Genomic DNA, 14,184 nt, shown 5'->3' with positions numbered 1-14,184 from the left:
GTATGTTTTATGTGTGTTGTGTTCATATATTATATATATATATATATATATATATATAAACTTTTTTATATATATATATATTATATATATTTATATTATAATTTCTCTTTTAACTTATATATATATATATATATATATCAATAATTTTTATTGTTATTATATTTTATATATATATATATATATTATATATATATATATATATATATATATATATAATATATATGTTTTTTTTTTATCTTTTCTTATATATTTATTTTGTTTTTTAATTTATTTTTTATTTTTTTTGTATATATTATGTATATATGTATATATATGTTATGTATATGTGTTTTTTGTTTTTTTGTGTGTGTGTTTTGTGTATGTGTGTTGGTGTGTGTGTGTATATATATATATGTATGTTGTATTATATGTGTGTGTGTATATATGTGTGTGTGTGTATGTGTGTATATATTATATGTATGTATATGTGTATATGTATGTGTGTGTATGTATATATGTATATATATGTATATATGTATATATATGTTAGGGGCCATATGGGAGGTAACATACTTTGTCTTACCACACTATCATAATCTTGATATACACCCTATACTCATACACACACACACTATTATAATCTTTTACATGTATGTGTATGAGGAGGGTATAGTTGTGTATGTGAGGGAGTATAGTAGTGTGTGTGTGAGAGTATAGTATTGTATGTGAGATAGTATAGTAGTATTATATGTGAGAGTATAGTAGTGTGTGTGAGAGTATAGTAGTGTATGTGAGAGTAGCTATAGTAGTGGTGTATGTGAGGTATAGTAGTATATGTGAGAGAATATAGTAGTATATGTGAGGAAGTATAGTAGTGTGTATGTGAGAGAGTATAGTAGTGTGTGTGAGAGAATTATAGTAGTGTATGTGAGGGAGTATAGTAGTATATGTGAGGAGAATATAGTAGTATATGTGAGGAGGTATAGTAGTGTATGTGAGAGAAGTTATAGTAGTGTATGTGAGAGAATATAGTAGTATATGTGAGAGAGTATAGTAGTGTATGTGAGAGAGTATAGTAGTGTGTGTGTAGGAGTTTGATTGAAACGGAAGGGAGTTTGATTGAAACGGAAGGCAGTTTGATTACTCAGCTCCTGATTGGTTGACAAAGAAGCCGGTATTTGTCGGTCAAATTCCGGCACTGTCATTATAATAGTTTGGCTGAAGTGGAGCTGTAATGGATAGAGAGAGGCTAACTGAAGCTGTGGGTCTTCTAAATAATAATTTAGGAAATGGTGAGCTATTGTCAACGATGTCTCGACAATTAAATTAAGTCCAACAGATTCTGATTCGGAGATGCAGAGATTATTCAGGGGTGGAACTGCAAATCCAGTCAGACCTGGCTCCAGGCTAGCACTGCTACTTCTAGCTAGCTCAATGCAACACGGAGGACCCCGTTACCAAGGCAAGACAGCGTTTGGTTGGATCGTCGTCGAAATCAGAGGAAGAGGTAAGTTGATAAATCTGCTTACATAAGATGTATTGATTGATAAACCACAGTTTATTTACTGTACAATGTACATTTGACTTTGACTAGGAGAAAAAGCTAGCAGCTAGCAGCAGCAGTTATGGAAGCATACTGGTAATTGTAATACCCATTGCTGCGCTCCTGTTATTAAATTTCAAACACATTGTAATTTGCTATTCAGTGCGCAGCTTATTGCAATGTAGTTCTGCATTTATTGGATTTCACCTATCTTTGGGTAAAGAGAGAGTAGGCGTAGGCGTTTTACAGCAAAGATAGGTTAAATAAGAATGCTCGGTCTTCCATCGGCTGGCTAGCTAGCTAGCTGAGTTGCAATCATCTGACTGGGTGACGATATTTAGCCTGTGTGTGTCTTTGAGTACCATGAAAAGCGCTATATAAATAAAATGTATTATTATTATTATTAGTAACGAGTGCAATATACATGTTTACATATGTTTATTACAGTGAATAATAATCTAAATACTACTAAGCAGGGCTCTCAAGTGCTTATTAAGCATTTTAGAATGTCACTCTTGCCTGTCTTCAAAACTTGAGAGCCCTGATTAAGTGTGGTGAAGCCACATATTTGTTTTTATATTTCTGCAATCTGTGTGATTTGTTTCTGACTTTCATATGAATGTTTAAACCAGGCTTGGTCAGTGCTAAATATACTACTGTGATTAAAGGAGTTAAATAAAAGATGTCATTCATATAAATTCATGCATCACCTAATTTCATCATCACATACAGGCCTGGCCTCCAGTAAAGAACAGTTTGTTTAATATATCTAATCTTGTGTTGTTCATACTATACAATGATTTATTACAGATTATCTGGCCAATGCTGGGTGTCTAAGGCCTTTGAAACGCATAGAAGACAAAGATCTCTTGGTGGAGGATATCATCATGTTTCAGCTGGTTCATCGAGTTAGTGGAGCACTTTAAAGGTTTGTGTCACTCAATTTTTTAGCAAACAAAATTAACCCTTCTAAGGTGTTCATATTTTTGTTCCACAGCCAATGTTCCCGGGTCTGGTGGACCCACCACATTATTAGGCTTTTAAATCAATACAGCCATAAAAATTATGTAAAAAGGTTTACTTAAGCTCAATTACCAATGATATATACATCATTTATGGTTCATATTTGCCATTTACTCCTGTGAGATCATATGATCATGATTTTGTGAGTAAACAAGGAAATTCAATTATAAAAAAGGTAAAAAAAAAAATGGAAACAAGATTTTTCATTCATTATCATCAGTCATTATCAGAACAGGTGAAAGTACTTGAAATGTAACAATTTTGTAACTTTGTGTGAGAATAGCAGGTACAAAGTTTCACAGCACCTACAATTATTACACTTGGGTCCAGTAGACCGAACACCTCATTGTATTAGTTATGTGTAGGGGGGTGTACCGTGTACACTAATTGAAAATAAGTTATTTTTTATGTTCTTCAAAGAAAATGAGCCAAGGCCAATGAGTTTGAGTTACAAAACATAATAAATAGCATCATTTGTGGGACAACGGGTCCCACAGACCTGAACACCTTACAAGGTTTAAGAATAATGAAAGATTTAACATATTTTTAAAAGCCAGTGTACAACCAAACACTCCGAATAAAGGCTTGCATGTATCATATAAAATCTTAAAATCTTAAAAACGTAAAGAACATCACGTTTTAGATAGTGGTCAAAGACAAGGCCTTTTTGCATAATCAAAAACTGAACTGTCTTATAAGTCATCCCTTTCATGTGCTGTGTGATAATTTATCCAATTTGAAAAATTATATTTGTATCTTCTCATGATACATTTTTACAGGTTCAGGCAGGGGATGAAGACCCTTGGTGTTCTTGATGCAATAAGAATGCACCCAGATGCTTTCAGACCGCTGTTTTGTCACGAGCCATCCCCACTCACAGCGGATGTACTAGAACTGTCAGCAGTGGGCAGGAACAAAAGAAGGGCAGAGGAATGTGTGCATTTTGGAGGGACTACCTGCTGGATGTTGAGGGTAAGTATTATTGCTAGTTATGGAATAAAAATCTTTTCATATGCCCTTCTGTCTGTCTTTGTCTTTCCCTCCTTTTTAAAAGTTTTCTACATGCTAGGTTTAATTTATTTTTTGGTGTTCTTTGGTGTATTTCTTTTTCAGAGCAAGAGGGACCCTTGCAACTTGGGGGTATCCTGGCCTTTGCGACGGGAGCAAACGATATTCCACCCCTGGGCTTCTCCCCACTACCTTCAGTGGTTTTTCTCCATGAGCTGCCCCTCAGACAAGGCCGTCATTTACCCACCGCAAACACATGCATTAACTGCCTGCGGTTGCCAGTCCTGAAAAAATTCGAGGATTTTAAGGAAACTATGGATTTTGCATTAAAAACACTCAGGGATTTGGTCAGGAATGACTTCCAAGAACTCCTTAATATACATTATTAAAATCTGTTGCCTGTTGAACTTGACTAAATTGAAGAGGCATCGTTGTCAATAACTCACCATTTCCTAATACATTATTAATGTCTTGTTTAAACAATTGAAAATGGAATAATCATTTGACTGAAAAGGAAACTTGTCAATGGCCTTTTATTAACCTTTATTAATTGTCTTGACACTAATGAAGTTGCTCACTGATAGAGTTCACTAGGCTCAAAAATAATTGAATGTCATTGGCTAGTGGGTCTACAGTTTCTAGAATTCTGTTCATAACTGTTTAATTGAAAATAAAGTCATTTTCTGGAACAACAACATTGAAGTCTCAAAATGTACTTTGGGGGGCGGGGTCTTCATTCATTTCAGCGTTGTCACTCCTAACTAAAATGTTCTGCATTGCCTCTGCACTGTTGGGGCCCAGCCCGGAGCCACGTGTAAAAGATAGAAATTAAGGTCCCGTCGTGTTCGGACAAATATCTTCAGCTCTACACCAAAGCTTCCCTGATTGGCATCCTCTTCAAACTGCTGGTTAATCAAGAGCAAGAAAGAGATTGTCAGAGTATAACCATTGAGCTCAGAAATTTATCTTTCCAAAATGACACTTTCATGGCCCAAATTGTCAGTTTACCTCACAATTCTCTGAACACACCACAGTGTATCAGTGAAAAAAATAGCAATGTTTTCCTCATAACTATATACTTCCACAAACAATAACTGACCTTGAAAAGAAACTAAATAAAATAAGAATAAATGTTTTTGTCCAAAAAGGTTGTTTTTTTCCTTAAAGTTTCTGCTGCTTGATTTAAATGTTCCTTGTTCCTCTGAGTTGGTGCTAGCTGTACTTTCAAAGCAGCAAGCCCACCAGATAATGATAATTTAAAATGGCCCCTTTAGCCAATGAGGAAGTGAGAATTTAAACTGTCTTCCTGATTGATCAAACCAACTTCCTTTTCAACTATACTCTCTCACACACACTACTAAACTCTCTCACATACACTACTATACTCTCTCACATATACTACTATACTCTCTCACACACACTACTAAACTCTCTCACATACACTACTATACTCTCTCACATATACTACTATACTCTCTCACATACACTACTATACTCTCTCACATACACTACTATACTCTCTCACATACACTACTATACTCTCACACACACTACTATACTCTCTCACATACACTACTATACTCTCTCACATACACTACTATACTCTCTCACATACACTACTATACTCTCTCACACACACACACTACTATACTCTCTCACATACACTACTATACTCTCACACACACACTACTATACTCTCTCACATACACAACTATACCCTCTCATAAATACATGTAAAATGATTATAATAGTGTGTGTGTATGAGTATAGTGGTGTATATGCAAGATTATGATAGCGTGTGTAAGACAGAAGTATGAATTACCTCCTATACGGCCTCTCATATCATATATATATATGTATATATGTATATATATATGTATATATGTGTATATATGTATATATATGTATATATGTATATATATATGTGTATGTGTGTGTATATATATATATGAATGTGTGTGTGTGTATATGTATGTATGTATATGTATGTATGTATGTATATGTATATATGTATATATATGTATATATATATGTGTGTGTGTGTGTGTGTGTGTGTGTGGTATACAGTGTCAGTATCTTGAGTTAAGAGAGAGTTAAAGAGAGATTTGTATTGGAATAGATTCACACAATTTCCTTGGAAATATATATTATTCCAGCTCTTCAGAGAGCCCACCCTCAGTCTGAGTATTCATCTCGACCCGATCATCCAAGCTGCGGACCATGCAGGCCTGCAGAGACACCACTTGGCCCCTGGTGGGCTCTCTGCGTCTCTGCCTCCGTCTTTGATGCGTAATGAGTCTCCCTGCTTTCTTACAATCAGCACAAATCAATATACATGCAACAAACATGCCTTATCCCCTTCTGATGAATGGCCGGGGTGGGGAGAGAGTAAGAGAATGTAGAGACGGGGGGAGAGGGACGGAGGAGGGGATGAGAGATAATCATATCTCCACCCTCAGTCAATAAGCCTACGCCTCATTACCAATGCATGAGGGAGGGATGTGGGGGGGGGGAGATGGAGACAGTATGCACTCACATACTGTCATTACCTTAAATTAGCAGCAGAACATGATTATCCCTAACTTAATGCCACTCTGTTCATATATGAAAACTGTCGGGTGTCATCTACACTTTGAGCAGGAGTGTAGTGGACCACATTTGTACTGTAATTGCTAGTCACAGATTATTTATTTTTGGGTAAAAATATTCACTACTTGAGCAGAAGTCGGAAAGATAACTCTAAAAAGGTTGTGACTGCAAAATGTTCCCTCCCACAGTGGTTTTATATTCTAACAGTGCACCGTATTATTATGACTCTGAAGGTCTAGAGGTCTAAAAATTGCTCTTTTTTTAAGTAGGAGACTAGCTTATTTAAATGCAGTGATTCAGAATATCAATCCTCATCACCCACAACTCGACAGCAAACACAATGATATGGCCACTGCCCAGATCCAGAGAATCTGCACGACATTTGTTAAGGTGGTATTCTGCAGATTATTTTGTCTCTGTACGCTATAATAAGAGGTCATGTGTCAATCAAACAGTGTGAGGGGAACTGAGATCTTGCTTCTTTTTTTTGGGTGTGATTTGAAGTTTTTTTTTACCTTCTTTTCAGCATCCTTTGAGATTGTCTCTTGTCACTTAAAACATGTGAATCACATTATTATGATCATCACGTAACTCATCCGAGTCGAGCGTCTAATGAAAGTGGGTGTCGCATGCTGAGCAGATTGTTAAGCCCTTTAAGGCAAATTTGTGATTTGGGGCTATATAAATAAAATTGACTTGACTTCACATTTGCTATCCACTCACTCACAAGTTCCCACATTTTACTGGACTGAAAAGAGGTAACGTTCCGACTCTACCGAATCTCCAAAAACTAAACCATGTTTAGCAGGAGTCAGCATTTTGGGTAACGTTGGAGGTTCATTAGGGTTTCTCTTGCCAATATATTTTCCTCCACAGCCTCCATCCCTTCTTCTCTACTCTATGCAGGCCTTGAACCACAGATCTGGGTTTTTGGCTTTCACAGCTTCCAGGGGCCATCTCTCCTGAGGCTTTAAGGGGGCCCGCCAAGTCCCCCCCTCCCAAAGGGCCAACTGATCCTGAAGGTCCCCGGAGTTTGCCTCCTTCAGCCAGATTGACAGATACTAATAGCATGGATGCTTCTCATCCCACGGAGACGGCCTATTAGGGCAGGGAGCTGAGAGGAGACCAGGAAACTAGCCAACTAGCAGGCTGACTTATTAGCGAGATTGGCTAGTCTGTTCGCTGCTGTGGGGTGCTGCGCCGATATGTAAATGTCACATCGCCCTCTCCTCCATTCACTCCGTTCACTCCTCCATCCATCGTCTACTCCTATATTCCATCCCCCCCTTTGCTCCCTCCTCATCCCTCCCTTCATCACCTCCACTGCTCCTCTGCTTCACTTATTCTCTCATCACTTTGTCTACTCCCTTCTCCCCCCCTCCCCCTTCCTTTCCTCCCTCTGAAGGGCAGGTCCCCCATCCGAATTGATCTGTGGAGATTTCGGCTAACCTTCTTCCCCTTGCAAAGAGAGATGAGAGAGCAGAGATTAGAGGTGGGAAAAGGGGAGGAGGAAAGAAAGATGGATGGCTAGTCTTTATGCTGCCACTGATATAGCAATGCAACAGAGCCATTATGTAAACAACATAGAGGAAAATGTTTTTTAATAAGTGGCCACTGTGTTCTCGGCTTTTAATATATGTTTACTTCCTCACCTCGGGTTGGAATATGAACTGGACTCTCATTATTATGAGAGAAGAAGATGATTTAAGGTGCACTGCAGTTAATAAACAAAAAGAGAAAGAAGAGAAAAGGGATGAAAGACGCTGAGGATGTCCCTGAACGGTTCTGGCTTTTGCCCCTTTAGAAACCAGTGAGGTGATAAGCAGAACCATTATCCGAGCGATCGATGACTGGGGGACCGTGATTAATGTCACCCCGAGTTTGCATGTCCCAGGGCTAGGCCACAGGGACTACTACTGTCCCCTCTCAATACACTGCTAACAGTGGCTCATAACAGGCTTTATGGACATGCCAATTACTGTTCTGTTGCTTTATGGTGGACAATTTACTTTGAGCGTCATCTTGGATATCTTTATTCTCTCCATCTCTACTACTAAACTACTAAAGCAGATGTGAAATCACCCCCAAACCTCTTAAGTGTTTGTAGATGTCAGTGGGGTTTCGCAAAGATTTAGACTATTTCGGAATGTGGAAACATATTTTATTATTACAAGCAATTATCCCATGGTATCGCAATTAATTTGGCATTATACTGATGTGTAGAGACACTACCTTTAAGTGTGTACATGTACCGTGAAACCACCTATCCATCCATCAATCCTCTCCGTCCAGCTCTCTTCCCTTCCACTCAGCTATCTTCAGTGTCACTCAGCGATCAGAAACCAGCTCTCTCCTCTCTTCTCCATGCAGCTATTATTTACAGGATTAGAGTGGTAGAGATCTTAGCGTGAACAACACTCTACTGAGGAGTGGAGAAAAAAGACAGGCAAATTACCAGCTAATGGACCACCGGGCACTAATATCTAAATCCCCAATCTGTCTGTAATTGCTGCAAAATGCTCCGGCTTGTGCTTTATGGGAGACTTCTAAGCGACTACCTCTTTTTTTTTCCTCCACCCTCTCTCGTTCCTTTTCCTTGCTTTTATTAAAGCAACAAGGAACAGTGGAAGGAAAAAAAAGTACAAGTAGTGCTCTCATTTTCCCTTTGAGTCCTTTTACTTTCCCCAGTGGAATCCCCGAGACATCATTAATGTCTCTCCTCTCTTTCATATCTCGACAGAAAAGAGAGTGAAGTGACCGTCCCGCAGCTGGCTGCCTTCCTCCGCCGTCTTCCCCTCCGCCGAGGAGCGAGTGATTAATTTCCTCGCGAGGAGAGATACAGAGAGAGGAGAGCGAGCGGCGGAGCTCTGTTTGAAAGGTGCTTTATTTGCATTAGCATTCATAATTACTTAATGACGAATAAGATATGGTTCATTGCGACTAAGTGCAGAAACAAGCTGTCGGAATCATGTATTTCAATTAGAATACCGCTAAAACATGGTCCTCCATGACCGTCCAGTATAAGGAGGACTTTATTTATTTAGCTGGGGAATTATTGTTGGGGGACGAGTAGGCCCACGTTTCATCCTTCGTCATCGCACTAGAAGACAATGTTCCAATTAAATAATGAGTGTGAAGAGCTGGAGTCCTATTAGGAATGTAAAAATAATTAGAGATGAAGGGTGGTGGGTTTCAAGACAGCGCCGAAGTTAGGGTAACACCTTACGTCTTACTATCCTTATTTTTTTTTTACATTTTAAAGTATTTAACTGAGCCTATATCTTCACATATTCACCTTGTGAAAAAAACACATACATTAATGATGAAGTTATGGCTTACGTAGAGACATTTTATGTCTTAAGAAATGAAACAATTTGTTGGAAACCAGTAAAATGACTGTGTAGAATTGATATTGCTTTCTAACGGGACATTTTTTTTTTTAACAATGCTAACCCAGACTACATGAAGTAAGCTCTTGCTGGTCATGAGAACTATTTACAGATAGGAATGGTTAAAAGCGCAGAAGGCTCACACAACGCAATGTTAGCATTAAAACAAGCACGAATTTGCAATAGCTGCGACCACCAGTGGTGGAATGTAACTAAGTACATTTACCTCTTCAGATTAGCCTTCCACCTATAATAGTCTCACATATTATCCACTGTTAGTTACTGGTTTAATTGATTCAACTGCTTTTAAAATGCTCATTTGCTGTTGTTTTTATTGCTTAATCTGTTTTTAAGGTGCTAAATGTGCTGGTTTTACTGGAAAGTGTCTTTGAGTACCATGTAATGCTATATAAATAAAATTTATTATTATTATTATTATTATTATTACTTGATGTACTGTACTAAAACACATTTTATTGGATTCTGTCTCGAAATCTGACATCTTTCTTCATTAAACCGTTTATATCATCCAATTTCATTTTTAACATCAGAAACTCCTGCTGTGCAGCCAAACTTTATTCAAACTTTCAGAACTACATTTGAAATTCAAATGGAGTTGCCATAAGTTACCAAAAATAGCAAAGGTGTCAGGCAAAGTTTTGGGGGAAATTAGTCTAAAATGATTTATCTATTCTTGAGATACGGAACCCCAGGTTGTAGTATATTCGACTCTGATATAAAGAGAGTGGAATACAGTGGTGGAATGTAACTACGTACATTAACTCAAGTACTGTATTTAAGTACAAATTTGAGGTACTTGTACTTTACTTGAGTCTTTTCTTTTCATGCCACTTTCTACTTCTACTAGAAATATTGTACTTTTTACTCCACTACATTAATCTGACAGCTTTAGTTACTAGTTACTTTAAAAAATAAGATTTTTGCACACAAAACACATGTAGTTTATGAAAAACAATGTTTTATTATAAATTAAACTACCCAACAATATGACGACCTACAAGTTTTACATTAAACCCTTAACTTGACAGAACTGTTTTGATCGTTTCCAGTTTCTAAAATGTAAGGAGTACTTTTACTTTTAAAGCTTTAGTGCGTAACTTTCTGATATTAATGACTGTTACATTCAAGCCGTTGCCAAATGAGTTGCTACAAAGCTAATTAAGACTATCAGCTTCACACAACTCTCTCTGGATTTCTCAGAATGGCTATCTTCTGAAGATTGGGTCATCCGACGACTTTCTTGCGCAGAAACTCCAGTGAAGATAATGACCTCTTCTGAAGAGTCCATCATGTTTTTTTTAATCCTTCGTGTCCTCCTTGGCTACTAGCAACTGTGTGAAGGAGGGGTGGAGCGGTGCGTGATCACGGAAGGCTTGTATCATGTGGACGCGCAGACAGTTTTGTTGTCATTACTTAGAATTCCTCAGGGGGGAGAAAGAAACTACGCACTATAGCTTTAATAGTATATTTTACTTATTGATACCTACACACTTCTCCTTAAGTTACATTATTAATTCAGTATTTTTACAGTGTGGTATTAGTACTTTTACTTAAGTATAGGATCTAAATAATTCTTCCACCACTGGCGACCACGTACACCCACGCATCTACGGATTCATGCATTCACATGCACAACCTCTGACCTCCATGCCAAACTTCTGCCTCCAAGGGTGAAAACCAAGGGGGTAAGCTTCGCTTCTGAACGCGAACTTCCGATGGCGCCATTTTGTTGCTACAAAGGTATCACCTCTTGTTAGCATTCCACTGACCGCCATTTTTTTTTTACGTCACTTGACTACGAATAACTTTACATCTGAAGCGTTTAAAGACTCTATTTTTCCGTTGTTTAATTCTAAAGAAACAAGACAATGTATAAAAGGCTCCATTACCTTGTACCTCACGTTATGGCTCCGTAGCAGACGTTTTTGTAAAAATACGCTAACGATTGTGTCATAACTAAGTGACTTACTGTCGCACAGTAGAGGAATTACCGTATAGTACAGGAGAAGCTCGCAGGCAGTTTCGACTTACATTAGCTGTTTAGGTTTAATTACGAATGTTAACTAGCATGTTAGTTAGCAATAATTAGCCTGTGCTTATGTTATCTCCTTACATATACCTACACTCTCCGTCTCTGTAAGATTGGAAATGATTGAGATTTCTCTTGGCACAGCTACAAGAAGACTTACAACTTTCAGACACGTTGCTCACGTCACATTTACGTTGTCTCTGTCAGTTGGAGGCTGCGCAGTAAAGGAAGAGATCACCGGAAAAGTGCTTCTAATAGCCTTCACTGGTCTCCGTCCAGAGCAACGGGGTCTATTGGTCCATTAATATATATGTCAATGGTTAAAACTGTTGCTGCCACACCCACGACAGATGGCTTGTTAACACCGAACTATCTGAGAAGCCGTCACTGGAAACTGGGAAAGGGCAGGGGGAAAAAAATACCTGGCAGGTGATTGGATGAAAAATCTGTCTATCATGTCCGCCATTGTTGTATTGAACAAACAGTTGCTGCCGTCAGACAAGCACAATTGAACCACGCTTGTCGCTGCCAGTAGCTCCTCACAGGACGCTGATTGGTCGGTTCGATGCTGTTCTGACACAAACGCATTAATTGAAGCTGAAGAGATGGATGTACATGTAATACGTGGTAATATCGGGAGAATCCAGTTGCCTTGCAAGGTAATTAAAATTCCTAGCTCTGAGGAGAATGCTAATAGTTAAGTATACACGGATCTTACAGGGATGGAGGAGGCTCTCAGCCATTCCAGTGTGTTTCTAAAAAACATGTTTACACACATCTCACAAGTACATCCCTTCGGAAACCCTACCGGTGTAACCTTCTCAGTATGATCTTTGCGGAATTTCCATCGTAAAGACAAATGAAGAAGCAAAAAAGACTTTAGTTGGGTCTGCTAAAGTACATCCCTGAAAATAATGACTTAACTTGCTGACATCTCTGTAAAGACCTAATCATTGAATCTTTGTTCATCTTGAAGATGGAATGCAGCTAGTAGGCTTGCTTTTAATATAAGAACCCATTTCTGATAGTATCTTTAGGTGGATCCACAAAACTTGCAATACTTCAAAAAAAGAACTAGGAAAAGTCCTTCGCAACAAAGTAACTTCTCTTTTCCCCTATCACAGTGTGCTAAAAGTGCCACCTTAGCAATATCCCTTTTAATCAAGCCAAGCCACAATAGGAGACAGCAGGAAGCGTGTGTAAATAATGCATTAATAACCATCCCATCCACACTCCCGGAGGCAGCGCCGGCACGTAGGGAGTTTAAATATCTCTAAGGGATACCTTCATCTGAAAAGTGCTCAGCTCTCTGCTCTAAGCCTCTGCTGGAAAGAAAGGGGGGAAAAAAAACTCAAACTAATTGTGAGGAGTTCAATGGCAGTTCAACATTGAGTGCACTTTCCGAGGCCTCGGCAGAGAGCGATGCATGATGGCCGATCATGTCCGCCTCACCCTCGTTGACAGCTAGTCATTAGCTATTGACAATGGTTTTAAAACTTTGTTTCCCCCCTCTTGATACTGACATTGAGAGAAACCAAAATACTTCTCTTCATGGAGCTATATTTACTGCAGCTTACTTTACGTGCAGACTTCAGAGAAGACACTGACCTGAGGGTCAATTTTAAAGATCATCAAAAATATAAGAATCCTCCGCCCTAGGACATGTGTCCAGATAATGAATGAGCACCTTGTTTTTCTTTTCTGCGTTTGATGTTGTTTCTTGGTGTATTTTCATTTTTATTCCAATAGATATCTGGCCAAACATAACTGTAAACAACCTCATTGGTAGGCAAAATTTGTGCAGGTACAACTTTTTCATAGTTGAAACGGAGATGGCAACCTTTACTGAGTAAATGATGTGTGGATTACTGTAGGGAAACTGAGTGATTTGGTCAAATATTATATATAACTCCAACAGACCCCAGTGCATGCTTTAAGTCAGTGTTGACTTTTTCAACACTTAACCAAGACCACAATCTTTCTGAAACCTTAACCATATGCTTTCAGTTGCCTAAACATAACGCAAATCATGCTTTAGTTGATATTTTACAAAACTTTTACAATTAATCTTTGGCAAATACTATGTTCAGTTAGCCTGACAAGCCAGACCCACATCCAGATGTTGGGTCTGGGAACTCACCATTGACGGAGCTCAATCCAAGGGGCGTGATAAATGGTTGTCTTTCAAATTCCCTGTACATGCAATAGGATAGCGCTACAACCGGGCAGAGCAAGGAAGAAGGTAGCGGAGCTAGTTGATAGATTAAACTTTTGCCGTATCCGGTCGGCACATCTTCCTTTTTTAAGAATGATTTCTGTGCCGTTCTTTTCTCAAAGAAAAGCTTAACTCCAAGTCTTTCAGAAGACCGCTGTTCCCAGCAGCAGCAGCCATAAGCCCGCCCACCGACTCTATACACGATGTGATTGGCCTGACCAGATTTTGGTTTTTCCAGCTCGCAAGTCAACGGAGAGTGCCTAGACACCCCTGGCTGCAAATTAAATTTGCTGCCGCTAGGGTGCATCTAGATTTCTAGGCTAATGTTTGGTGTTAAACACTTTCCATTGGCAGAAATATTACCATTCTCAGTCCAGTCTCTGGCTGG

The 14,184-nt window shown here is 38.6% G+C and overlaps 1 long non-coding RNA gene across 1 annotated transcript; it reads left to right on the top strand.

The window, feature by feature from the left end:
• Positions 1-2,265: 2,265 nt before the first annotated feature.
• LOC120554425 lies at positions 2,266-4,248 on the top strand. Its single transcript, XR_005638437.1, has 3 exons — positions 2,266-2,450; positions 3,325-3,517; positions 3,659-4,248. It is a non-coding gene; the product is annotated as an uncharacterized LOC120554425 (long non-coding RNA).
• Positions 4,249-14,184: the final 9,936 nt, after the last annotated feature.

The sequence above is a fragment of the Perca fluviatilis genome, chromosome 24 (assembly GCF_010015445.1).
Source record: "Perca fluviatilis chromosome 24, GENO_Pfluv_1.0, whole genome shotgun sequence".
Lineage (NCBI taxonomy): Eukaryota > Metazoa > Chordata > Actinopteri > Perciformes > Percidae > Perca > Perca fluviatilis.
This window is presented reverse-complemented; position numbering and strand designations above follow the sequence as displayed.